This window comes from Stegodyphus dumicola, chromosome 11 (genome assembly GCF_044657685.1).
Source record: "Stegodyphus dumicola isolate Sdum_Otavi_A_Nest chromosome 11, ASM4465768v1".
NCBI lineage: Eukaryota > Metazoa > Arthropoda > Arachnida > Araneae > Eresidae > Stegodyphus > Stegodyphus dumicola.
Window position 1 is genome coordinate 115,960,272 of NC_140778.1, and position 27,059 is coordinate 115,987,330.

The 27,059-nt window shown below is 33.7% G+C and overlaps 4 pseudogenes; all 4 read left to right on the forward strand.

Moving 5' to 3' along the window:
* Nucleotides 1-5,642: 5,642 nt before the first annotated feature.
* Nucleotides 5,643-5,816, forward strand: LOC146994343 (U2 spliceosomal RNA; annotated as a pseudogene).
* A 5,823-nt stretch (nucleotides 5,817-11,639) lies between these two features.
* LOC146994344 (U2 spliceosomal RNA) lies at nucleotides 11,640-11,813 on the forward strand (annotated as a pseudogene).
* A 5,856-nt stretch (nucleotides 11,814-17,669) lies between these two features.
* On the forward strand, nucleotides 17,670-17,843 carry LOC146994345 (U2 spliceosomal RNA; annotated as a pseudogene).
* Nucleotides 17,844-23,700: 5,857 nt separating this feature from the next.
* LOC146994346 (U2 spliceosomal RNA) lies at nucleotides 23,701-23,874 on the forward strand (annotated as a pseudogene).
* The last annotated feature ends 3,185 nt before the right edge of the window (nucleotides 23,875-27,059 follow it).

Consider the following 27,059-nt stretch of genomic DNA (forward strand, 5'->3'; position numbering starts at 1 on the left):
TTTATTGCATAGATATAAAAGGGTATTCAGTTTCTTGTGTCAGGTATAGTTAATTATCCAGAAGTGTAGGAAAAATCGCAGACATTTCCGAAATTTAGTGCTATTATTCAGAGTAACTTTTAAAGTATTATTCGAAAAGAATAAAGCTAATTAAATTTATTTTTTAATTTTTAGTAAAGAACTAAACTACTTACATTATTAAATTTTAAAATATTTATAAACTGAGATACTCCTCACACGTGCAATCAGAGCTGTATTACGTGATATTTTAATTGACGTCCGCTTCTCCTTCATATGTTACTAAAACGTTAGCATTGAAAGATCTATAAAATTTAAAATATAAATATTTCCATTGTTTTCATTAACATTGTAGCTGGAAATTTTTGTTCAAAAATCTCAATTTGTATGCTCTGTGTTTTGGGAAAAGGGGCCATTGCATCAAACATTGGCAACACCTTATTTCTAAGCCCCGCCTACTAAGAGAAACACTGCATTCCTCATAAGATGAGTTGAATTTCTACTGAATGTCGATGGTGCGTATTTCTATTATTTATCCGATTATCGTATTTCTATTCTAGTATTATTTTTAAATGTTAAATTTATAAGCATAATAATTCTTTTTCCTAAGTGCTTTTCGCCTATCATTATGTATTACTATTTGAAAACTGCAATGCATCATTTCAAAGATAAGCAGTGGTCACTTTTTTTAATATACATCGTTTCTCAAGATCTCCTAGTGATTTATACACATATGTGCAGCGCAATGGTTTCAGAACACTATTTTTAAAATTCGAATTTGAAGAGGCAAGTCTAAAGTTGTTTAAGTAATGGTACGATTAAAGAAGTTCAGGTTTAGGGTAATTCTTTACGTATAAATTTGAAAGAGATGCTTACAATAACATCAAGTCATTTAAATTATATAGCTAGTAACAGGTTGATTGGTTAAGAGCCTTAGCTTTTTTTATACTTTCTTATTAAAAAAAATTATTTAGGAAATCTGCAGGAAGTATGGAAAATAATAAAATAAAGTTAAATACAAATAAAATATGATGCTTGTAATATAAACGCTGACACATTAAAATAAACTACATTCAACCATATTCTTTCCCGTCGGAAATTTTTTCTGTTTTGCTTTGTCTGTTCTTTAGTTACGGTTTGAACTCCAATGTTAATGACGAGCATGATCAGTCCGTTATATATGTTTCTTTGTGTATTTTACACGGAAAATACGTTCAGAAGCCTATCTGAATGTTATCCACATATTTAACATTTAATTCATTCACTTATTTTTGCATCTATAAAAATATTCGTTTTTTGAATTTTTAACAAAACTAAATTGAAATCTTCAGTTCCAGGTACACCTTCTTTTATTTCCAAGCCTCTTCTTCTGCGTATTGTGCTCTGAGGAGCAATTGTAGCTCCTAAATTTAAAATCGTTTAAATGTCAGTCGGAATTTCAAGAAGACGAATAAAATCAAATTACTAAATTTCAAATAACTTCGAATGTAATATATTCCAAATGATCAGAAAGTATAATGATTGGTTCGCATGTTTTTCTAATATCCCTAACCTACTTATTATGCTGAATTTTTTGCACACACAATCCACATTTTATTACGGTCATTTGCTGTTCTTATATTTGCACTTAGTCGTGCAGTCATGTTACGAATTTTGTATTTAGTTTGATATTTTTAGTAGAATTATAATTAAAATTTTTGAATTTCCCCATCTATAGAGCGCGGGGTAAATTTTAACAGACAGCTGCAACGTCGGAAAAGTAAAAATATAAGAGCACGTGCTTCTAACACTGAACAAATGGATAACTCTTTAATTTCATTTGAAATGACAGAAACGTTATAGAATACTGTGTTAGCTGTAACCGTAATTCCATCCTCTTTGTTTACCGGAAATTGCGAGAAGTAAAGAAATTACTGGAAATTTTTGGCGACCGATTGAAAGCTGTAAAATACCGGAGAGAGACATCTTAGTTCAGTTGCTGAATTAGTGTTATTGCGCCTTGTTTTAGTACTGTGTGAACTGAAATATCAGATTTAGCTTTCTCTTTAGAGGCGCATTTTGTGGAGGGGGGGGATTTTCTATCAATTAAAAATTTTTAGTAGTTTGAAGTCTAACTACTGATTATACTGCGTGATATTGTGAACACTTGTACGAATATCTCTGATGAAAATTCCAACGTTCTGTTATATTTCTTTTGATAAGGATAATTTTTGTGAAAATTTTATCACACTTTTTGCATTCATTCTGTTACGAACCCGTACGCAAGCAACACTTTTTGGTGTCATAGCGTTATTGAATGCCACTGACAAGACGAATGGTGAACAAATAAGGCAGTTGATGCCAAAGTTCGCTGCGTTCAAAGAAGAAATGAAAGCTGAAGAATTTCCGTTAAAGAAGAGATGGAACCTGTTAACGTAAAAATGAAACTGGGGAAAGAAAGATGGAAGCTGTTAAAGCAGAAATGAAAGCGCGACAAAAAAAAAAAAAAAAAAGGATGGAAACTGATCATGAATTAGTTAAAGGGGAGAAAGTCGTTGAAGGAAAAATGGAATCTTGTCAAGAATCCGTTAAATCAGAGATAAGGGCTGCTAAAGAGGAAATGAAAAGTGAAATTACCTGCATAAGAGAAAACACATCTGAGGCTATGGAAGTCAGAACAGACTCAATTGAAAGTAAAGGTGGACAAATTGAAGCAAAGGTTTCTTCTGTCAAAGAACAAATAGAAAAGCGAGTTTTATCCGTGAACAACAAATCGTTTACAGAGTTTCTTGTGTCAAAAAAACAAACAGAAAGAAGATTTTTCTGCCGTCCAAACGCAAATCGAACAACAAATTGATGATAGGTTTTCTGCAGGCGCCAAAGAAGTTCACGTGTTGAAGAATTTCGTAGAGACGCCAGGGAGCAATACTGATGGTTTACCCATGCCTGCTCGTTCCTCTCTGAATCTATCCAAGTATGATGAGAAGAGCTCCTCTCATATATATATAAGACACAATTTTCTATAGTGGCGGATGCGAATGCATGGGATTCACAAGTTAAGGCCTGTCGTCTCGCCTCTTCTCTAAGAGCAGACGCTGCGGATATTCTTCAACCTAGTTCAGAAAACCAGAGACTAGACTTTGAAGCTCTAACCGACAGAAGTGTTTAAAAGAGTACAGCAGGCTTCAATTAAAATCGTCTCACCATAATCCCCCAGAAACACTTCAGGAACATGCCACGGATGTCGAAAAGTTCTCATGTCGCCTTTTTTTTAGAATGCCCGTCAGAAACAAGAGAAATCCTGTTCTTGCAGTACTTCATGGACATCATCTGGGAACCTGAATTATAGAAAGCACTGCGAATGGCGGATGTCAAGGACTTAAAAAAAAAAAAAAAAAAGCACCGGGGGGAATTCCATGAAATTCGAGGTGGAAATTCTCCTTTTCACCTCTCTGGAATGGGATTACATATCTTGCAATCAGAGCCGTGTTGCAGTGTATTTTTTATTACTCACCACATCTATACCATTAGATGTTCCTAAAAAGGTTAGCGATAAAAGAACTTATACATTATCAAATAAAGTTTTTTTCAGTGATTTTCTCCTGTTTCCGTACCTAAGATTTTTCAAAATCAATATCTGCATTAAAAATGGGTTATAATATCAAACTCCAGCTACAGCTTATTTCTAAGGACCGCCCACTGCGAGACGCTGGCGCTGTGCATACAGTGTTTTGAATTTTTTATTGCAGAAAAAAAATTAAATAGAAATAATATAGGACGTTAATAATATAAAGTTGTGACACTTTAAAGTAAGCCATATTCAATTATATTCTTCCTCCTTTGCAAGGGCCCACCAGCGGCCGAGCGGTAAAGTCGCTGAACACTGGTAGTTCGGTCCTAAGTTCGAATCCCGCGAACGGGCTGGCTGCATGGGCGTTTTCGTGGTTTTCCCCATGTGTAACGTCTATACGAGCCAGTTTCCCTTAGAAAGTCCTCCACGAAGGCATACCTCCTCTTAGGCAGATAGCCCTCGAGGCTTTGCCATAATCACACACACACTTCCCCCTTTGCAAGTTTTCTCTTTCTTTCTCTTTAAATGCTATTTTTAACGGTACAAATCTCTATCATAAAACCATGTTCTGCCGAATCTTGCGTCCATAAGCGCGCAAACGCGTTCATGTATCGTCTCATTAATACAAGTAGATGCTAATAGCTAATAAAGTATTATGGCTGAACTGAAAACTGCGTCTCGATTCAGATGTTAAATATAAACAAAACATTAAGAAGTTCCGAAAATAATCGATTACGCGAGCTTTAATTAAGACTGGGTGAAATTTCAGTTGCTCAAGTAACATCTGATGTTTAATAAATGCAGGAAACGATGGTTAGTAAATTTCAAAACGGAAAAACATTAAAATAAGTATAAAAAGAATTTAATCTGAATTCTATTTCTATTAGCTTGGTTTGCACTGAAACTTATGAAATGATATAATTACGTTGTTTCTTGACCACAACACCTAAAAATTGCAGAGGCTCTTATTATATTCGTATTGATATAAATTCTAAAAAAAATTGCATTTGTTCTTAATATCTTTATATTTATTTTAACAAGCTAATAGAAATAGACACTAGATAATTTTTTTAAATATATATACATTTTTCTTTCTCTTTAGGAGGGAGGCTTGTTTTATAATTATTGTTTCTGTGTGAAATTTGAATTATGAGCAGCATAATATGGAAGGAAATTTCAGTGGACTTTATATCTGTTTTTTATATATATCTGATTTGGAAAAAAGTTATCGTAGACTTATAACAAATACTATTCACACATGTAGTAGTTCAGATATTTTACTTCTGCATTTTAAAAATTTTCTTCCGCACGTAATAAAAAGCGAATTGTAAATTTTATTTGCTACACGAATTTTTCAAATCTTATCGCCTTAAAATGGCGAAAACATACTGTAAACTTGATAAGTACGTTTGCTTGTTGGTCTCATTTTGATTCGAAGGTGTCTTTCTAAGGCATCTTCTTTGCAGTCATTTAGCAGAGCTTATTTGTTTACGTCGGCTTCACTCTCCTCGCAAAGCGATACCACAGACGCACTCTGTATGTATTCCAGCCTGTTTGGGCCTAATAAATCGAATACAGAATTTGTACTACGATATTTGTTTTTGCTTCATTTAGTACGAAACAACCTGTATATCTCTTGCCCAATACAGAAGTGATACTTGATATTGTGTTTGCATATTGTAACAATTTGTACTACGATATATGTTTTTGCTTCATTTAGTACGAAACAACCTGTATATCTCTAGCCCAATACAGAAGTGATACTTGATATTGTGTTTACATATTGTAATTTTGTGGCCTTCGCTAGGATGAGAGAAAAAATATTTGACCAGTAGTTAACAGTTAGAAGAAACTATGGGTAGTGTTTCTTGCAACCACTCCATGTTATCGTTTCTCGGCTTGTCGGCTAAGATCAAGTGAAGTAAATTGTTTACAGATTTTATTAATTGTTAATTGTAAATTTCTTCCGCTGAATAGTGAATTGCACGAAACAAACAATGAATCAAAATAAATCGCACTGCGTGCGTTATTGGTGAGACCGCAACGCCTACACCACTATGATGTAAAGTTGCAGTTAACATTTTTCAATAAATATCTGTTCTTATCAGTTTAAAATCTGATATGACACTTACAGAGTGTCCTGATTTTAATCTAATTTTTGAACACTCGGCTTGCGGTTAGGTATTTATACCGCCCTTGCCAAAGGTTGTCCCGTTATTGCACAGCCTCCGGGAGCGGCCTTACTAAAATTAAGAAAAGAATTTGCACGTTGCTTGTTTCCCTAAGTCTCACAGCATGGCAGGAAAGAGAAAGGCAATGTTTATAATATGCTACACACAATATCATTATATCATATCACGTAGTATCACACATAAATATCATTTTCCGATAATACGTTCGTTATACGAAAAGTTAGTGCGTTTCGCAAATTTATTGCATAGATATAAAAGGGTATTCAGTTTCTTGTGTCAGGTATAGTTAATTATCCAGAAGTGTAGGAAAAATCGCAGACATTTCCGAAATTTAGTGCTATTATTCAGAGTAACTTTTAAAGTATTATTCGAAAAGAATAAAGCTAATTAAATTTATTTTTTAATTTTTAGTAAAGAACTAAACTACTTACATTATTAAATTTTAAAATATTTATAAACTGAGATACTCCTCACACGTGCAATCAGAGCTGTATTACGTGATATTTTAATTGACGTCCGCTTCTCCTTCATATGTTACTAAAACGTTAGCATTGAAAGATCTATAAAATTTAAAATATAAATATTTCCATTGTTTTCATTAACATTGTAGCTGGAAATTTTTGTTCAAAAATCTCAATTTGTATGCTCTGTGTTTTGGGAAAAGGGGCCATTGCATCAAACATTGGCAACACCTTATTTCTAAGCCCCGCCTACTAAGAGAAACACTGCATTCCTCATAAGATGAGTTGAATTTCTACTGAATGTCGATGGTGCGTATTTCTATTATTTATCCGATTATCGTATTTCTATTCTAGTATTATTTTTAAATGTTAAATTTATAAGCATAATAATTCTTTTTCCTAAGTGCTTTTCGCCTATCATTATGTATTACTATTTGAAAACTGCAATGCATCATTTCAAAGATAAGCAGTGGTCACTTTTTTTAATATACATCGTTTCTCAAGATCTCCTAGTGATTTATACACATATGTGCAGCGCAATGGTTTCAGAACACTATTTTTAAAATTCGAATTTGAAGAGGCAAGTCTAAAGTTGTTTAAGTAATGGTACGATTAAAGAAGTTCAGGTTTAGGGTAATTCTTTACGTATAAATTTGAAAGAGATGCTTACAATAACATCAAGTCATTTAAATTATATAGCTAGTAACAGGTTGATTGGTTAAGAGCCTTAGCTTTTTTTATACTTTCTTATTAAAAAAAATTATTTAGGAAATCTGCAGGAAGTATGGAAAATAATAAAATAAAGTTAAATACAAATAAAATATGATGCTTGTAATATAAACGCTGACACATTAAAATAAACTACATTCAACCATATTCTTTCCCGTCGGAAATTTTTTCTGTTTTGCTTTGTCTGTTCTTTAGTTACGGTTTGAACTCCAATGTTAATGACGAGCATGATCAGTCCGTTATATATGTTTCTTTGTGTATTTTACACGGAAAATACGTTCAGAAGCCTATCTGAATGTTATCCACATATTTAACATTTAATTCATTCACTTATTTTTGCATCTATAAAAATATTCGTTTTTTGAATTTTTAACAAAACTAAATTGAAATCTTCAGTTCCAGGTACACCTTCTTTTATTTCCAAGCCTCTTCTTCTGCGTATTGTGCTCTGAGGAGCAATTGTAGCTCCTAAATTTAAAATCGTTTAAATGTCAGTCGGAATTTCAAGAAGACGAATAAAATCAAATTACTAAATTTCAAATAACTTCGAATGTAATATATTCCAAATGATCAGAAAGTATAATGATTGGTTCGCATGTTTTTCTAATATCCCTAACCTACTTATTATGCTGAATTTTTTGCACACACAATCCACATTTTATTACGGTCATTTGCTGTTCTTATATTTGCACTTAGTCGTGCAGTCATGTTACGAATTTTGTATTTAGTTTGATATTTTTAGTAGAATTATAATTAAAATTTTTGAATTTCCCCATCTATAGAGCGCGGGGTAAATTTTAACAGACAGCTGCAACGTCGGAAAAGTAAAAATATAAGAGCACGTGCTTCTAACACTGAACAAATGGATAACTCTTTAATTTCATTTGAAATGACAGAAACGTTATAGAATACTGTGTTAGCTGTAACCGTAATTCCATCCTCTTTGTTTACCGGAAATTGCGAGAAGTAAAGAAATTACTGGAAATTTTTGGCGACCGATTGAAAGCTGTAAAATACCGGAGAGAGACATCTTAGTTCAGTTGCTGAATTAGTGTTATTGCGCCTTGTTTTAGTACTGTGTGAACTGAAATATCAGATTTAGCTTTCTCTTTAGAGGCGCATTTTGTGGAGGGGGGGGATTTTCTATCAATTAAAAATTTTTAGTAGTTTGAAGTCTAACTACTGATTATACTGCGTGATATTGTGAACACTTGTACGAATATCTCTGATGAAAATTCCAACGTTCTGTTATATTTCTTTTGATAAGGATAATTTTTGTGAAAATTTTATCACACTTTTTGCATTCATTCTGTTACGAACCCGTACGCAAGCAACACTTTTTGGTGTCATAGCGTTATTGAATGCCACTGACAAGACGAATGGTGAACAAATAAGGCAGTTGATGCCAAAGTTCGCTGCGTTCAAAGAAGAAATGAAAGCTGAAGAATTTCCGTTAAAGAAGAGATGGAACCTGTTAACGTAAAAATGAAACTGGGGAAAGAAAGATGGAAGCTGTTAAAGCAGAAATGAAAGCGCGACAAAAAAAAAAAAAAAAAAGGATGGAAACTGATCATGAATTAGTTAAAGGGGAGAAAGTCGTTGAAGGAAAAATGGAATCTTGTCAAGAATCCGTTAAATCAGAGATAAGGGCTGCTAAAGAGGAAATGAAAAGTGAAATTACCTGCATAAGAGAAAACACATCTGAGGCTATGGAAGTCAGAACAGACTCAATTGAAAGTAAAGGTGGACAAATTGAAGCAAAGGTTTCTTCTGTCAAAGAACAAATAGAAAAGCGAGTTTTATCCGTGAACAACAAATCGTTTACAGAGTTTCTTGTGTCAAAAAAACAAACAGAAAGAAGATTTTTCTGCCGTCCAAACGCAAATCGAACAACAAATTGATGATAGGTTTTCTGCAGGCGCCAAAGAAGTTCACGTGTTGAAGAATTTCGTAGAGACGCCAGGGAGCAATACTGATGGTTTACCCATGCCTGCTCGTTCCTCTCTGAATCTATCCAAGTATGATGAGAAGAGCTCCTCTCATATATATATAAGACACAATTTTCTATAGTGGCGGATGCGAATGCATGGGATTCACAAGTTAAGGCCTGTCGTCTCGCCTCTTCTCTAAGAGCAGACGCTGCGGATATTCTTCAACCTAGTTCAGAAAACCAGAGACTAGACTTTGAAGCTCTAACCGACAGAAGTGTTTAAAAGAGTACAGCAGGCTTCAATTAAAATCGTCTCACCATAATCCCCCAGAAACACTTCAGGAACATGCCACGGATGTCGAAAAGTTCTCATGTCGCCTTTTTTTTAGAATGCCCGTCAGAAACAAGAGAAATCCTGTTCTTGCAGTACTTCATGGACATCATCTGGGAACCTGAATTATAGAAAGCACTGCGAATGGCGGATGTCAAGGACTTAAAAAAAAAAAAAAAAAAGCACCGGGGGGAATTCCATGAAATTCGAGGTGGAAATTCTCCTTTTCACCTCTCTGGAATGGGATTACATATCTTGCAATCAGAGCCGTGTTGCAGTGTATTTTTTATTACTCACCACATCTATACCATTAGATGTTCCTAAAAAGGTTAGCGATAAAAGAACTTATACATTATCAAATAAAGTTTTTTTCAGTGATTTTCTCCTGTTTCCGTACCTAAGATTTTTCAAAATCAATATCTGCATTAAAAATGGGTTATAATATCAAACTCCAGCTACAGCTTATTTCTAAGGACCGCCCACTGCGAGACGCTGGCGCTGTGCATACAGTGTTTTGAATTTTTTATTGCAGAAAAAAAATTAAATAGAAATAATATAGGACGTTAATAATATAAAGTTGTGACACTTTAAAGTAAGCCATATTCAATTATATTCTTCCTCCTTTGCAAGGGCCCACCAGCGGCCGAGCGGTAAAGTCGCTGAACACTGGTAGTTCGGTCCTAAGTTCGAATCCCGCGAACGGGCTGGCTGCATGGGCGTTTTCGTGGTTTTCCCCATGTGTAACGTCTATACGAGCCAGTTTCCCTTAGAAAGTCCTCCACGAAGGCATACCTCCTCTTAGGCAGATAGCCCTCGAGGCTTTGCCATAATCACACACACACTTCCCCCTTTGCAAGTTTTCTCTTTCTTTCTCTTTAAATGCTATTTTTAACGGTACAAATCTCTATCATAAAACCATGTTCTGCCGAATCTTGCGTCCATAAGCGCGCAAACGCGTTCATGTATCGTCTCATTAATACAAGTAGATGCTAATAGCTAATAAAGTATTATGGCTGAACTGAAAACTGCGTCTCGATTCAGATGTTAAATATAAACAAAACATTAAGAAGTTCCGAAAATAATCGATTACGCGAGCTTTAATTAAGACTGGGTGAAATTTCAGTTGCTCAAGTAACATCTGATGTTTAATAAATGCAGGAAACGATGGTTAGTAAATTTCAAAACGGAAAAACATTAAAATAAGTATAAAAAGAATTTAATCTGAATTCTATTTCTATTAGCTTGGTTTGCACTGAAACTTATGAAATGATATAATTACGTTGTTTCTTGACCACAACACCTAAAAATTGCAGAGGCTCTTATTATATTCGTATTGATATAAATTCTAAAAAAAATTGCATTTGTTCTTAATATCTTTATATTTATTTTAACAAGCTAATAGAAATAGACACTAGATAATTTTTTTAAATATATATACATTTTTCTTTCTCTTTAGGAGGGAGGCTTGTTTTATAATTATTGTTTCTGTGTGAAATTTGAATTATGAGCAGCATAATATGGAAGGAAATTTCAGTGGACTTTATATCTGTTTTTTATATATATCTGATTTGGAAAAAAGTTATCGTAGACTTATAACAAATACTATTCACACATGTAGTAGTTCAGATATTTTACTTCTGCATTTTAAAAATTTTCTTCCGCACGTAATAAAAAGCGAATTGTAAATTTTATTTGCTACACGAATTTTTCAAATCTTATCGCCTTAAAATGGCGAAAACATACTGTAAACTTGATAAGTACGTTTGCTTGTTGGTCTCATTTTGATTCGAAGGTGTCTTTCTAAGGCATCTTCTTTGCAGTCATTTAGCAGAGCTTATTTGTTTACGTCGGCTTCACTCTCCTCGCAAAGCGATACCACAGACGCACTCTGTATGTATTCCAGCCTGTTTGGGCCTAATAAATCGAATACAGAATTTGTACTACGATATTTGTTTTTGCTTCATTTAGTACGAAACAACCTGTATATCTCTTGCCCAATACAGAAGTGATACTTGATATTGTGTTTGCATATTGTAACAATTTGTACTACGATATATGTTTTTGCTTCATTTAGTACGAAACAACCTGTATATCTCTAGCCCAATACAGAAGTGATACTTGATATTGTGTTTACATATTGTAATTTTGTGGCCTTCGCTAGGATGAGAGAAAAAATATTTGACCAGTAGTTAACAGTTAGAAGAAACTATGGGTAGTGTTTCTTGCAACCACTGCATGTTATCGTTTCTCGGCTTGTCGGCTAAGATCAAGTGAAGTAAATTGTTTACAGATTTTATTAATTGTTAATTGTAAATTTCTTCCGCTGAATAGTGAATTGCACGAAACAAACAATGAATCAAAATAAATCGCACTGCGTGCGTTATTGGTGAGACCGCAACGCCTACACCACTATGATGTAAAGTTGCAGTTAACATTTTTCAATAAATATCTGTTCTTATCAGTTTAAAATCTGATATGACACTTACAGAGTGTCCTGATTTTAATCTAATTTTTGAACACTCGGCTTGCGGTTAGGTATTTATACCGCCCTTGCCAAAGGTTGTCCCGTTATTGCACAGCCTCCGGGAGCGGCCTTACTAAAATTAAGAAAAGAATTTGCACGTTGCTTGTTTCCCTAAGTCTCACAGCATGGCAGGAAAGAGAAAGGCAATGTTTATAATATGCTACACACAATATCATTATATCATATCACGTAGTATCACACATAAATATCATTTTCCGATAATACGTTCGTTATACGAAAAGTTAGTGCGTTTCGCAAATTTATTGCATAGATATAAAAGGGTATTCAGTTTCTTGTGTCAGGTATAGTTAATTATCCAGAAGTGTAGGAAAAATCGCAGACATTTCCGAAATTTAGTGCTATTATTCAGAGTAACTTTTAAAGTATTATTCGAAAAGAATAAAGCTAATTAAATTTATTTTTTAATTTTTAGTAAAGAACTAAACTACTTACATTATTAAATTTTAAAATATTTATAAACTGAGATACTCCTCACACGTGCAATCAGAGCTGTATTACGTGATATTTTAATTGACGTCCGCTTCTCCTTCATATGTTACTAAAACGTTAGCATTGAAAGATCTATAAAATTTAAAATATAAATATTTCCATTGTTTTCATTAACATTGTAGCTGGAAATTTTTGTTCAAAAATCTCAATTTGTATGCTCTGTGTTTTGGGAAAAGGGGCCATTGCATCAAACATTGGCAACACCTTATTTCTAAGCCCCGCCTACTAAGAGAAACACTGCATTCCTCATAAGATGAGTTGAATTTCTACTGAATGTCGATGGTGCGTATTTCTATTATTTATCCGATTATCGTATTTCTATTCTAGTATTATTTTTAAATGTTAAATATATAAGCATAATAATTCTTTTTCCTAAGTGCTTTTCGCCTATCATTATGTATTACTATTTGAAAACTGCAATGCATCATTTCAAAGATAAGCAGTGGTCACTTTTTTTAATATACATCGTTTCTCAAGATCTCCTAGTGATTTATACACATATGTGCAGCGCAATGGTTTCAGAACACTATTTTTAAAATTCGAATTTGAAGAGGCAAGTCTAAAGTTGTTTAAGTAATGGTACGATTAAAGAAGTTCAGGTTTAGGGTAATTCTTTACGTATAAATTTGAAAGAGATGCTTACAATAACATCAAGTCATTTAAATTATATAGCTAGTAACAGGTTGATTGGTTAAGAGCCTTAGCTTTTTTTATACTTTCTTATTAAAAAAAATTATTTAGGAAATCTGCAGGAAGTATGGAAAATAATAAAATAAAGTTAAATACAAATAAAATATGATGCTTGTAATATAAACGCTGACACATTAAAATAAACTACATTCAACCATATTCTTTCCCGTCGGAAATTTTTTCTGTTTTGCTTTGTCTGTTCTTTAGTTACGGTTTGAACTCCAATGTTAATGACGAGCATGATCAGTCCGTTATATATGTTTCTTTGTGTATTTTACACGGAAAATACGTTCAGAAGCCTATCTGAATGTTATCCACATATTTAACATTTAATTCATTCACTTATTTTTGCATCTATAAAAATATTCGTTTTTTGAATTTTTAACAAAACTAAATTGAAATCTTCAGTTCCAGGTACACCTTCTTTTATTTCCAAGCCTCTTCTTCTGCGTATTGTGCTCTGAGGAGCAATTGTAGCTCCTAAATTTAAAATCGTTTAAATGTCAGTCGGAATTTCAAGAAGACGAATAAAATCAAATTACTAAATTTCAAATAACTTCGAATGTAATATATTCCAAATGATCAGAAAGTATATGGAGGATTAATACCTGCATTTTTAGTTACAATGATTGGTTCGCATGTTTTTCTAATATCCCTAACCTACTTATTATGCTGAATTTTTTGCACACACAATCCACATTTTATTACGGTCATTTGCTGTTCTTATATTTTCACTTAGTCGTGCAGTCATGTTACGAATTTTGTATTTAGTTTGATATTTTTAGTAGAATTATAATTAAAATTTTTGAATTTCCCCATCTATAGAGCGCGGGGTAAATTTTAACAGACAGCTGCAACGTCGGAAAAGTAAAAATATAGGAGCACGTGCTTCTAACACTGAACAAATGGATAACTCTTTAATTTCATTTGAAATGACAGAAACGTTATAGAATACTGTGTTAGCTGTAACCGTAATTCCATCCTCTTTGTTTACCGGAAATTGCGAGAAGTAAAGAAATTACTGGAAATTTTTGGCGACCGATTGAAAGCTGTAAAATACCGGAGAGAGACATCTTAGTTCAGTTGCTGAATTAGTGTTATTGCGCCTTGTTTTAGTACTGTGTGAACTGAAATATCAGATTTAGCTTTCTCTTTAGAAGCGCATTTTGTGGAGGGGGGGGGGATTTTCTATCAATTAAAAATTTTTAGTAGTTTGAAGTCTAACTACTGATTATACTGCGTGATATTGTGAACACTTGTACGAATATCTCTGATGAAAATTCCAACGTTCTGTTATATTTCTTTTGATAAGGATAATTTTTGTGAAAATTTTATCACACTTTTTGCATTCATTCTGTTACGAACCCGTACGCAAGCAACACTTTTTGGTGTCATAGGGTTATTGAATGCCAGTGAGAAGACGAATGGTGAACAAATAAGGCAGTTGATGCCAAAGTTCGCTGCGTTCAAAGAAGAAATGAAAGCTGAAGAAGTTCCGTTAAAGAAGAGATGGAACCTGTTAACGTAAAAATGAAACTGGCGAAAGAAAGATGGAAGCTGTTAAAGCAGAAATGAAAGCGCGACAAAAAAAAAAAAAAAAAAAGGATGGAAACTGATCATGAATTAGTTAAAGGGGAGAAAGTCGTTGAAGGAAAGATGGAATCTTGTCAAGAATCCGTTAAATCAGAGATAAGGGCTGCTAAAGAGGAAATGAAAAGTGAAATTACCTGCATAAGAGAAAACACATCTGAGGCTATGGAAGTCAGAACAGACTCAATTGAAAGTAAAGGTGGACAAATTGAAGCAAAGGTTTCTTCTGTCAAAGAACAAATAGAAAAGCGAGTTTTATCCGTGAACAACAAATCGTTTACAGAGTTTCTTGTGTCAAAAAAACAAACAGAAAGAAGATTTTTCTGCCGTCCAAACGCAAATCGAACAACAAATTGATGATATGTTTTCTGCAGGCGCCAAAGAAGTTCACGTGTTGAAGAATTTCGTAGCGACGCCAGGGAGCAATACTGATGGTTTACCCATGCCTGCTCGTTCCTCTCTGAATCTATCCAAGTATGATGAGAAGAGCTCCTCTCATATATATATAAGACACAATTTTCTATAGTGGCGGATGCGAATGCATGGGATTCACAAGTTAAGGCCTGTCGTCTCGCCTCTTCTCTAAGAGCAGACGCTGCGGATATTCTTCAACCTAGTTCAGAAAACCAGAGACTAGACTTTGAAGCTCTAACCGACAGAAGTGTTTAAAAGAGTACAGCAGGCTTCAATTAAAATCGTCTCACCATAATCCCCCAGAAACACTTCAGGAACATGCCACGGATGTCGAAAAGTTCTCATGTCGCCTTTTTTTTAGAATGCCCGTCAGAAACAAGAGAAATCCTGTTCTTGCAGTACTTCATGGACATCATCTGGGAACCTGAATTATAGAAAGCACTGCGAATGGCGGATGTCAAGGACTTAAAAAAAAAAAAAAAAAGCACCGGGGGGAATTCCATGAAATTCGAGGTGGAAATTCTCCTTTTCACCTCTCTGGAATGGGATTACATATCTTGCAATCAGAGCCGTGTTGCTGTGTATTTTTTATTACTCACCACATCTATACCATTAGATGTTCCTAAAAAGGTTAGCGATAAAAGAACTTATACATTATCAAATAAAGTTTTTTTCAGTGATTTTCTCCTGTTTCCGTACCTAAGATTTTTCAAAATCAATATCTGCATTAAAAATGGGTTATAATATCAAACTCCAGCTACAGCTTATTTCTAAGGACCGCCCACTGCGAGACGCTGGCGCTGTGCATACAGTGTTTTGAATTTTTTATTGCAGAAAAAAAATTAAATAGAAATAATATAGGACGTTAATAATATAAAGTTGTGACACTTTAAAGTAAGCCATATTCAATTATATTCTTCCTCCTTTGCAAGGGCCCACCAGCGGCCGAGCGGTAAAGTCGCTGAACACTGGTAGTTCGGTCCGAGGTTCGAATCCCGCGAACGGGCTGGCTGCATGGGCGTTTTCGTGGTTTTCCCCATGTGTAACGTCTATACGAGCCAGTTTCCCTTAGAAAGTCCTCCACGAAGGCATACCTCCTCTTAGGCAGATAGCCCTCGAGGCTTTGCCATAATCACACACACACTTCCCCCTTTGCAAGTTTTCTCTTTCTTTCTCTTTAAATGCTATTTTTAACGGTACAAATCTCTATCATAAAACCATGTTCTGCCGAATCTTGCGTCCATAAGCGCGCAAACGCGTTCATGTATCGTCTCATTAATACAAGAAGATGCTAATAGCTAATAAAGTATTATGGCTGAACTGAAAACTGCGTCTCGATTCAGATGTTAAATATAAACAAAACATTAAGAAGTTCCGAAAATAATCGATTACGCGAGCTTTAATTAAGACTGGGTGAAATTTCAGTTGCTCAAGTAACATCTGATGTTTAATAAATGCAGGAAACGATGGTTAGTAAATTTCAAAACGGAAAAACATTAAAATAAGTATAAAAAGAATTTAATCTGAATTCTATTTCTATTAGCTTGGTTTGCACTGAAACTTATGAAATGATATAATTACGTTGTTTCTTGACCACAACACCTAAAAATTGCAGAGGCTCTTATTATATTCGTATTGATATAAATTCTAAAAAAAATTGCATTTGTTCTTAATATCTTTATATTTATTTTAACAAGCTAATAGAAATAGACACTAGATAATTTTTTTAAATATATATACATTTTTCTTTCTCTTTAGGAGGGAGGCTTGTTTTATAATTATTGTTTCTGTGTGAAATTTGAATTATGAGCAGCATAATATGGAAGGAAATTTCAGTGGACTTTATATCTGTTTTTTATATATATCTGATTTGGAAAAAAGTTATCGTAGACTTATAACAAATACTATTCACACATGTAGTAGTTCAGATATTTTACTTCTGCATTTTAAAAATTTTCTTCCGCACGTAATAAAAAGCGAATTGTAAATTTTATTTGCTACACGAATTTTTCAAATCTTATCGCCTTAAAATGGCGAAAACATACTGTAAACTTGATAAGTACGTTTGCTTGTTGGTCTCATTTTGATTCGAAGGTGTCTTTCTAAGGCATCTTCTTTGCAGTCATTTAGCAGAGCTTATTTGTTTACGTCGGCTTCACTCTCCTCGCAAAGCGATACCACAGACGCACTCTGTATGTATTCCAGCCTGTTTGGGCCTAATAAATCGAATACAGAATTTGTACTACGATATTTGTTTTTGCTTCATTTAGTACGAAACAACCTGTATATCTCTTGCCCAATACAGAAGTGATACTTGATATTGTGTTTGCATATTGTAACAATTTGTACTACGATATATGTTTTTGCTTCATTTAGTACGAAACAACCTGTATATCTCTAGCCCAATACAGAAGTGATACTTGATATTGTGTTTACATATTGTAATTTTGTGGCCTTCGCTAGGATGAGAGAAAAAATATTTGACCAGTAGTTAACAGTTAGAAGAAACTATGGGTAGTGTTTCTTGCAACCACTGCATGTTATCGTTTCTCGGCTTGTCGGCTAAGATCAAGTGAAGTAAATTGTTTACAGATTTTATTAATTGTTAATTGTAAATTTCTTCCGCTGAATAGTGAATTGCACGAAACAAACAATGAATCAAAATAAATCGCACTGCGTGCGTTATTGGTGAGACCGCAACGCCTACACCACTATGATGTAAAGTTGCAGTTAACATTTTTCAATAAATATCTGTTCTTATCAGTTTAAAATCTGATATGACACTTACAGAGTGTCCTGATTTTAATCTAATTTTTGAACACTCGGCTTGCGGTTAGGTATTTATACCGCCCTTGCCAAAGGTTGTCCCGTTATTGCACTGCCTCTGGGAGCGGCCTTACTAAAATTAAGAAAAGAATTTGCACGTTGCTTCACAGCATGGCAGGAAAGAGAATGGCAATGTTTATAATATACTACACACACAATATCATTATATCCTATCACGTAGTATCACACGTAAATATCATTTTCCGATAATACGTTCGTTATACGGAAAAGTTAGTGCGTTTCGCAAATTTATTGCATAGATATAAAAGGGTATTCAGTTTCTTGTGTCAGGTATAGTTAATTATCCAGAAGTGTAGGAAAAATCGCAGACATTTCCGAAATTTAGTGCTATTATTCAGAGTAACTTTTAAAGTATTATTCGAAAAGAATAAAGCTAATTAAATTTATTTTTTAATTTTTAGTAAAAACTAAACTACTTACATTATTAAATTTTAAAATATTTATAAACTGAGATACTCCTCACACGTGCAATCAGAGCTGTATTACGTGATATTTTAATTGACGTCCGCTTCTCCTTCATATGTTACTAAAACGTTAGCATTGAAAGATCTATAAAATTAAAAATATAAATATTTCCATTGTTTTCATTAACACTGTAGCTGGAAATTTTTGTTCAAAAATCTCAATTTGTATGCTCTGTGTTTTGGGAAAAGGGGCTATTGCATCAAATATTGGCAACACCTTATTTCTAAGCCCCGCCTACTAAGAGAAACACTGCATTCCTCATAAGATGAGTTGAATTTCTACTGAATGTCGATGGTGCGTATTTCTATTATTTATAAGATTATCGTATTTCTATTCTATATTATTTTTAAATGTTAAATATATAAGCATAATAATTCTTTTTCCTAAGTGCTTTTCGCCTATCATTATGTACTACTATTTGAAAACTGCAATGCATCATTTCAAAGATAAGCAGTGGTCACTTTTTTTAATATACATCGTTTGTCAAGATCTGCTAGTGATTTATACACATACGTGCAGCGCAATGGTTTAAGAACACTATTTTTAAAATTCGAATTTGAAGAGGCAAGTCTAAAGTTGTTTAAGTAATGGTACGATTAAAGAAGTTCAGGTTTAAGGTAATTCTTTACGTATAAATTTGAAAGAGATACTTATAATAACATCAAGTCATTTAAATTATATAGCTAGTAACAGGTTGATTGGTTAAGAGCCTTAGCTTTTTTTATACTTTCTTATTAAAAAAAAATTATTTAGGGAATCTGCAGGAAGGATGGAAAATAATAAAATAAAGTTAAATACAAATAAAATATGACGCTTGTAATATAAACACTCATATATATTTTAAAATAAACTACATTCAACTATATTCTTTCCCGTTGGAATTTTTTTTCTGTTTTGCTTTGTGTGTTCTTTAACTACGGTTTGAACTCCAGTGTTAATGACGAACATGATCAGTCCGTTATATATGTTTCTTTGTGTATTTTACACGGAAAATACGTTCAGAAGCCTATCTGAATGTTATCCACATATTTAACATTTAATTCATTCACTTATTTTTGCATCTATAAAAATATTCGTTTTTTGAATTTTTAACAAAACTAAATTGAAATCTTCAGTTCCAGGTACACCTTCTTTTATTTCCAAGCCTCTTCTTCTGCGTACTGTGCTCTGAGGAGCAATTGTAGCTCCTAAATTTAAAATCGTTTAAATGTCAGTCGGAATTTCAAGAAGACGAATAAAATCAAATTACTAAATTTCAAATAACTTCGAATGTAATATATTCCAAATGATCAGAAAGTATATGGAGGATAAATACCTGCATTTTTAGTTACAATGATTGGTTCGCATGTTTTTCTAATATCCCTAACCTACTTATTATGCTGAATTTTTTGCACACACAATCCACATTTTATTACGGTCATTTGCTGTTCTTATATTTTCACTTAGTCGTGCAGTCATGTTACGAATTTTGTATTTAGTTTGATATTTTTAGTACAATTATAATTAAAATTTTTGAGTTTCCCCATCTATAGAGCGCGGGGTAAATTTTAACAGACAGCTGCAACGTCGGAAAAGTAAAAATATAGGAGCACGTGCTTCTAACACTGAACAAATGGATAACTCTTTAATTTCATTTGAAATGACAGAAACGTTATAGAATACTGTGTTAGCTGTAACCGTAATTCCATCCTCTTTGTTTACCGGAAATTGCGAGAAGTAAATAAATTACTGGAAATTTTTGGCGACCGATTGAAAGCTGTAAAATACCGGAGAGAGACATCTTAGTTCAGTTGCTGAATTAGTGTTATTGCGCCTTGTTTTAGTACTGTGTGAACTGAAATATCAGATTTAGCTTTCTCTTTAGAAGCGCATTTTGTGGAGGGGGGGGATTTTCTATCAATTAAAAATTTTTAGTAGTTTGAAGTCTAACTACTGATTATACTGCGTGATATTGTGAACACTTGTACGAATATCTCTGATGAAAATTCCAACGTTCTGTTATATATCTTTTGATAAGGATAATTTTTGTGAAAATTTTATCACACTTTTTGCATTCATTCTGTTACGAACCCGTACGCAAGCAACACTTTTTGGTGTCATAGGGTTATTGAACGCCAGTGACAAGACGAATGGTGAACAAATAAGGCAGTTGATGCCAAAGTTCGCTGCGTTCAAAGAAGAAATGAAAGCTGAAGAAGTTCCGTTAAAGAAGAGATGGAACCTGTTAACGTAAAAATGAAACTGGCGAAAGAAAGATGGAAGCTGTTAAAGCAGAAATGAAAGCGCGACAAAAAAAAAAAAAAAAAAAAAGGATGGAAACTGATCATGAATTAGTTAAAGGGGAGAAAGTCGTTGAAGGAAAGATGGAATCTTGTCAAGAATCCGTTAAATCAGAGATAAGGGCTGCTAAAGAGGAAATGAAAAGTGAAATTACCTGCATAAGAGAAAACACATCTGAGGCTATGGAAGTCAGAACAGACTCAATTGAAAGTAAAGGTGGACAAATTGAAGCAAAGGTTTCTTCTGTCAAAGAACAAATAGAAAAGCGAGTTTTATCCGTGAACAACAAATCGTTTACAGAGTTTCTTGTGTCAAAAAAACAAACAGAAAGAAGATTTTTCTGCCGTCCAAACGCAAATCGAACAACAAATTGATGATAGGTTTTCTGCAGGCGCCAAAGAAGTTCACGTGTTGAAGAATTTCGTAGCGACGCCAGGGAGCAATACTGATGGTTTACCCATGCCTGCTCGTTCCTCTCTGAATCTATCCAAGTATGATGAGAAGAGCTCCTCTCATATATATATAAGACACAATTTTCTATAGTGGCGGATGCGAATGCATGGGATTCACAAGTTAAGGCCTGTCGTCTCGCCTCTTCTCTAAGAGCAGACGCTGCGGATATTCATCAACCTCGTTCAGAAAACCAGAGACTAGACTTTGAAGCTCTAACCGACAGAAGTGTTTAGAAGAGTACAGCAGGCTTCAATTAAAATCGTCTCACCATAATCCCCCAGAAACACTTCAGGAACATGCCACGGATGTCGAAAAGTTCTCATCTCGCCTTTTTTTTAGAATGCCCGTCAGAAACAAGAGAAATCCTGTTCTTGCAGTACTTCATGGACATCATCTGGGAACCTGAATTATAGAAAGCACTGCGAATGGCGGATGTCAAGGACTTAAAAAAAAAAAAAAAGCACCGGGGGGAATTCCATGAAATTCGAGGTGGAAATTCTCCTTTTCACCTCTCTGGAATGGGATTACATATCTTGCAATCAGAGCCGTGTTGCTGTGTATTTTTTATTACTCACTACATCTATACCATTAGATGTTCCTAAAAAGGTTAGCGATAAAAGAACTTATACATTATCAAGTAAAGTTTTTTCAGTGATTTTCTCCTGTTTCCGTACCTAAGATTTTTCAAAATCAATATCTGCATTAAAAATGGGTTATAATATCAAACTCCAGCTACAGCTTATTTCTAAGCACCACCCACTGCGAGACGCTGGCGCTGTGCATACAGTGTTTTGAATTCTTTATTGCAGAAAAAAAGTGAAAAAAAAAATTAAATAGAAATAATATAGGACGTTAATAATATAAAATTGTGACACTTTAAAGTAAGCCATATTCAATTATATTCTTCCTCCTTTGCAAGGGCCCACCAGCGGCCGAGCGGTAAAGTCGCTGAACACTGGTAGTTCGGTCCTAAGTTCGAATCCCGCGAACGGGCTGGCTGCATGGGCGTTTTCGTGGTTTTCCCCATGTGTAACGTGTATACGAGCCAGTTTCCCTTAGAAAGTCCTCCACGAAGGCATACCTCCTCTTAGGCAGATAGCCCTCGAGGCTTTGCCATAATCACACACACACTTCCTCGTTTGCAAGTTTTCTCTTTCTTTCTCTTTAAATGCTATTTTTAACGGTACAAATCTCTATCATAAAACCATGTTCTACCGAATCTTGCGTCCATAAGCGCGCAAACGCGTTCATGTATCGTCTCATTAATACAAGAAGATGCTAATAGCTAATAAAATATTATGGCTGAACTGAAAACTGCGTCTCGATTCAGATGTTAAATATAAACAAAACATTAAGAAGTTCCGAAAATAATCGATTACGCGAGCTTTAATTAAGACTGGGTGAAATTTCAGTTGTTCAAGTAACATCTGATGTTTAATAAATGCAGGAAACGATGGTTAGTAAATTTCAAAACGGAAAAACATTAAAATAAGTATAAAAAGAATTTACTTTGAATTCTATTTCTATTAGCTTGGTTTGCACTGAAACTTATGAAATGATATAATTACGTTGTTTCTTGACCACAACACCTAAAAATTGCAGAGGCTCTTATTATATTCGTATTGATATAAATTCTAAAAAAAATTGCATTTGTTCTTAATATCTTTATATTTATTTTAACAAGCTAATAGAAATAGACACTAGATAATTTTTTTAAATATATATACATTTTTCTTTCTCTTTAGGAGGGAGGCTTGTTTTATAATTATTGTTTCTGTGTGAAATTTGAATTATGAGCAGCATAATATGGAAGGAAATTTCAGTGGACTTTATATCTGTTTTTTATATATATCTGATTTGGAAAAAAGTTATCGTAGACTTATACAAATACTATTCACACATGTAGTAGTTCAGATATTTTACTTCTGCATTTTAAAAATTTTCTTCCGCACGTAATAAAAAGCGAATTGTAAATTTTATTTGCTACACGAATTTTTCAAATCTTATCGCCTTAAAATGGCGAAAACATACTGTAAACTTGATAAGTACGTTTGCTTGTTGGTCTCATTTTGATTCGAAGGTGTCTTTCTAAGGCATCTTCTTTGCAGTCATTTAGCAGAGCTTATTTGTTTACGTCGGCTTCACTCTCCTCGCAAAGCGATACCACAGACGCACTCTGTATGTATTCCAGCCTGTTTGGGCCTAATAAATCGAATACAGAATTTGTACTACGATATTTGTTTTTGCTTCATTTAGTACGAAACAACCTGTATATCTCTTGCCCAATACAGAAGTGATACTTGATATTGTGTTTGCATATTGTAACAATTTGTACTACGATATATGTTTTTGCTTCATTTAGTACGAAACAACCTGTATATCTCTAGCCCAATACAGAAGTGATACTTGATATTGTGTTTACATATTGTAATTTTGTGGCCTTCGCTAGGATGAGAGAAAAAATATTTGACCAGTAGTTAACAGTTAGAAGAAACTATGGGTAGTGTTTCTTGCAACCACTGCATGTTATCGTTTCTCGGCTTGTCGGCTAAGATCAAGTGAAGTAAATTGTTTACAGATTTTATTAATTGTTAATTGTAAATTTCTTCCGCTGAATAGTGAATTGCACGAAACAAACAATGAATCAAAATAAATCGCACTGCGTGCGTTATTGGTGAGACCGCAACGCCTACACCACTATGATGTAAAGTTGCAGTTAACATTTTTCAATAAATATCTGTTCTTATCAGTTTAAAATCTGATATGACACTTACAGAGTGTCCTGATTTTAATCTAATTTTTGAACACTCGGCTTGCGGTTAGGTATTTATACCGCCCTTGCCAAAGGTTGTCCCGTTATTGCACTGCCTCTGGGAGCGGCCTTACTAAAATTAAGAAAAGAATTTGCACGTTGCTTGTTTCCCTAAGTCCACAGCATGGCAGGAAAGAGAATGGCAATGTTTATAATATACTACACACACAATATCATTATATCCTATCACGTAGTATCACACGTAAATATCATTTTCCGATAATACGTTCGTTATACGGAAAAGTTAGTGCGTTTCGCAAATTTATTGCATAGATATAAAAGGGTATTCAGTTTCTTGTGTCAGGTATAGTTAATTATCCAGAAGTGTAGGAAAAATCGCAGACATTTCCGAAATTTAGTGCTATTATTCAGAGTAACTTTTAAAGTATTATTCGAAAAGAATAAAGCTAATTAAATTTATTTTTTAATTTTTAGTAAAAACTAAACTACTTACATTATTAAATTTTAAAATATTTATAAACTGAGATACTCCTCACACGTGCAATCAGAGCTGTATTACGTGATATTTTAATTGACGTCCGCTTCTCCTTCATATGTTACTAAAACGTTAGCATTATAAATTAAAAATATAAATATTTCCATTGTTTTCATTAACACTGTAGCTGGAAATTTTTGTTCAAAAATCTCAATTTGTATGCTCTGTGTTTCGGGAAAAGGGGCTATTGCATCAAATATTGGCAACACCTTATTTCTAAGCCCCGCCTACTAAGAGAAACACTGCATTCCTCATAAGATGAGTTGAATTTCTACTGAATGTCGATGGTGCGTATTTCTATTATTTATAAGATTATCGTATTTCTATTCTATATTATTTTTAAATGTTAAATATATAAGCATAATAATTCTTTTTCCTAAGTGCTTTTCGCCTATCATTATGTACTACTATTTGAAAACTGCAATGCATCATTTCAAAGATAAGCAGTGGTCACTTTTTTTAATATACATCGTTTGTCAAGATCTGCTAGTGATTTATACACATACGTGCAGCGCAATGGTTTAAGAACACTATTTTTAAAATTCGAATTTGAAGAGGCAAGTCTAAAGTTGTTTAAGTAATGGTACGATTAAAGAAGTTCAGGTTTAAGGTAATTCTTTACGTATAAATTTGAAAGAGATACTTATAATAACATCAAGTCATTTAAATTATATAGCTAGTAACAGGTTGATTGGTTAAGAGCCTTAGCTTTTTTTATACTTTCTTATTAAAAAAAAATTATTTAGGGAATCTGCAGGAAGGATGGAAAATAATAAAATAAAGTTAAATACAAATAAAATATGACGCTTGTAATATAAACACTCATATATATTTTAAAATAAACTACATTCAACTATATTCTTTCCCGTTGGAATTTTTTTTCTGTTTTGCTTTGTCTGTTCTTTAACTACGGTTTGAACTCCAGTGTTAATGACGAACATGATCAGTCCGTTATATATGTTTCTTTGTGTATTTTACACGGAAAATACGTTCAGAAGCCTATCTGAATGTTATCCACATATTTAACATTTAATTCATTCACTTATTTTTGCATCTATAAAAATATTCGTTTTTTGAATTTTTAACAAAACTAAATTGAAATCTTCAGTTCCAGGTACACCTTCTTTTATTTCCAAGCCTCTTCTTCTGCGTACTGTGCTCTGAGGAGCAATTGTAGCTCCTAAATTTAAAATCGTTTAAATGTCAGTCGGAATTTCAAGAAGACGAATAAAATCAAATTACTAAATTTCAAATAACTTCGAATGTAATATATTCCAAATGATCAGAAAGTATATGGAGGATAAATACCTGCATTTTTAGTTACAATGATTGGTTCGCATGTTTTTCTAATATCCCTAACCTACTTATTATGCTGAATTTTTTGCACACACAATCCACATTTTATTACGGTCATTTGCTGTTCTTATATTTTCACTTAGTCGTGCAGTCATGTTACGAATTTTGTATTTAGTTTGATATTTTTAGTACAATTATAATTAAAATTTTTGAGTTTCCCCATCTATAGAGCGCGGGGTAAATTTTAACAGACAGCTGCAACGTCGGAAAAGTAAAAATATAGGAGCACGTGCTTCTAACACTGAACAAATGGATAACTCTTTAATTTCATTTGAAATGACAGAAACGTTATAGAATACTGTGTTAGCTGTAACCGTAATTCCATCCTCTTTGTTTACCGGAAATTGCGAGAAGTAAAGAAATTACTGGAAATTTTTGGCGACCGATTGAAAGCTGTAAAATACCGGAGAGAGACATCTTAGTTCAGTTGCTGAATTAGTGTTATTGCGCCTTGTTTTAGTACTGTGTGAACTGAAATATCAGATTTAGCTTTCTCTTTAGAAGCGCATTTTGTGGAGGGGGGGGGGATTTTCTATCAATTAAAAATTTTTAGTAGTTTGAAGTCTAACTACTGATTATACTGCGTGATATTGTGAACACTTGTACGAATATCTCTGATGAAAATTCCAACGTTCTGTTATATATCTTTTGATAAGGATAATTTTTGTGAAAATTTTATCACACTTTTTGCATTCATTCTGTTACGAACCCGTACGCAAGCAACACTTTTTGTTGTCATAGGGTTATTGAACGCCAGTGACAAGACGAATGGTGAACAAATAAGGCAGTTGATGCCAAAGTTCGCTGCGTTCAAAGAAGAAATGAAAGCTGAAGAAGTTCCGTTAAAGAAGAGATGGAACCTGTTAACGTAAAAATGAAACTGGCGAAAGAAAGATGGAAGCTGTTAAAGCAGAAATGAAAGCGCGACAAAAAAAAAAAAAAAAAAAAAAAGGATGGAAACTGATCATGAATTAGTTAAAGGGGAGAAAGTCGTTGAAGGAAAGATGGAATCTTGTCAAGAATCCGTTAAATCAGAGATAAGGGCTGCTAAAGAGGAAATGAAAAGTGAAATTACCTGCATAAGAGAAAACACATCTGAGGCTATGGAAGTCAGAACAGACTCAATTGAAAGTAAAGGTGGACAAATTGAAGCAAAGGTTTCTTCTGTCAAAGAACAAATAGAAAAGCGAGTTTTATCCGTGAACAACAAATCGTTTACAGAGTTTCTTGTGTCAAAAAAACAAACAGAAAGAAGATTTTTCTGCCGTCCAAACGCAAATCGAACAACAAATTGATGATAGGTTTTCTGCAGGCGCCAAAGAAGTTCACGTGTTGAAGAATTTCGTAGCGACGCCAGGGAGCAATACTGATGGTTTACCCATGCCTGCTCGTTCCTCTCTGAATCTATCCA